Source organism: Dendrobates tinctorius, unplaced genomic scaffold, assembly GCF_039654945.1.
Source record: "Dendrobates tinctorius isolate UK_male_01 unplaced genomic scaffold, ASM3965494v1 ptg000053l, whole genome shotgun sequence".
Classification (NCBI taxonomy): Eukaryota; Metazoa; Chordata; class Amphibia; order Anura; family Dendrobatidae; genus Dendrobates; species Dendrobates tinctorius.
Genome location: NW_027361721.1, coordinates 612,282 through 614,572, shown reverse-complemented (window position 1 = coordinate 614,572; position 2,291 = coordinate 612,282).

Below are 2,291 nucleotides of genomic sequence, written 5' to 3'. Positions count from 1 at the left end.
CCTCTCAGTACCGTGTAACGGCTGTTATCACGGCCACAGTGAAGCTATCTGTGTGTCACTCTGGAAGGATAAGTGGAGGACTTGTTCCGTTCTTACAGACTCTAGGGAGATTCCTATTCTGCCCAATTCTATATACACCTTGTAGTTTGTGATACACTAGCCAATTTCTGCCTGTGACATAGCGCTGTGATATTCAGTGGGCCTCACACAATCCAAAAGTGTCCAGTGTCCACTAGTGTGTGCAGAAATTCAAAATCTCTGTTATCCTGTAGTCACTTTTTTCACACCTGTGCCATCGAGCCTGTGACATAGCGCTGTGATATTCAGTGGGCCTCACACAATCCATAAGTGTCCAGTGTCCACAAGTGTGTGCAGAAATTCAAAATCTCCCTTATCCTGTAGTCACTTTTTTCACACCTGTGCCATCGAGCCTGTGACATAGCGCTGTGATATTCAGTGGGCCTCACGCAATCCAAAAGTGTACAGTGTCCACAAATGTGTGCAGAAATTCAAAATCTCCCCTGTCCTATAGACACCTTGTACCTTGTTTTACATTACTATATAGTTTGTTGGATTTTGTCTACATTTCTACCAAAAATGAGGAAGGCTGGTGGAAGAGGCTGTGGAATTGGGCGGGGGTTGGCAGCTGGTAATGATGGTGTTGGTGGTGGATCTGATGGTAGTGGCAAAAGCAAAATAGGACCGAATGCAGGAGGTGTTGAGCCTGTGTCATCATCTGGCTCCACAAGGCCTCGAAGGCTTACTTTTCTAGGAGTTGGCAAACCGATTTTAAAGCCAGAGCTTCAGGAAAAAGTTTTGGCTTACATTGCTGACTCAGCCTCCAGCTCTATCGCCTCCTCTTCTGAAGTTGTAAAAAATAAAAGCACTGAATCGTCATTGGAGGCTCATGTTCATGAACCACAAATTTCCTTGTGTCCTTCACCCCAACCAAGATTGAAGGATGACGCAGGCCATACTACTGATTACTCCATGGAGCTGTTTTCACATACCATGCCTGGATTATCAAGTGAAATGGTGAATTACCCAGGCCAAGATGAATCTGACATCGAGTGCCCTGATGCACAGCCACTGATAGATGATTCTGCTGGTACATTCACTCAGAGCACTACATTGTCCTCGCAGTGTACAGAGCCAGATTCTGACCCTGATGAGACTCAGGTGCCCCTTCCCGCACACTATACCACCATACACGGTGACACAGAGGAAGGTGCACATGACATTGAAGAGGAGGTGATGGATGATCCAGTTGCTGACCCAGATTGGCATCCATTGGGGGAAGAGGGTGCTGCTTCCAATAGCTCAGATGAGGAGCATCCACAGCAGACATCGACATCGCAACAGCTGTTATCTGGCAGGCACGGAGCACTCCAAAGACAGGTTCCAAAAATCAAAAGAGTTGCTGGACAGCTTGTCCAGAGGGTCAAAATATCACAGCGTGCTAGGCCGCAAAATGTCTGCCAAAGTAGGAAGAGTGCAGTGTGGCACTTTTTTGAACAAAATCCTCATGATCAGGCCAAGGTTATCTGTAAGAAGTGCGCAAAGACCTTTAGCCGAGTGAAAAATCTAAAAAATTTGAATACCAGTTGCATGCTTAGACATTCAACCACCATGCACTTGCAAGCGTGGACACACCAAACCTCAAGTACCACATGTGCAACTGATCACAAATAAGGTAGTCAGCAATGCTACATTGTTTCCCCCACTGTAAGCCCACCGGTTAGCACAGCAGCAAATGTTGAGGTGTTGTTCCAAGGCCACAGCAGTCAGGGAATCCCACTGTTATATCAACGAAAGACTGAATCTAGGCCATCAGAAAGAACACCAACTCCATCACCATCATCAACCCTCTCTCAGTCCGCCCTGTCCACTGCTACTTCCACCATATGCAGCTCTCAAGTCCAGCTCACCCTCCCAGACACTATGAGTAGGTCAAGAAAGTACTCAGTCTCTCATCCACGTACACTGGGTTTGAACGCCCACATTGCCAAACTAATCTCATTTGAGATGATGCCCTATCGGTTGGTGGAAAGCGCAGCTTTCAGCGAACTCATGGCCTATGCAGTACCATGCTATGACCTACCCAGTCACCACTTCTTCCCTTGCAAAGCCATCCCAGCCCTCCACCATCATGTGAAAGACCGCATTGTCCATGCACTCAAGCAGTCAGTGAGTGGCAAGGTGCACCTCACAACTGATGCATGGTCCAGTCGGCATGGCCAGGGCCGTTACGTGTCCATCACTGCGCACTGGGTTAATGTGGTGGATGCAGG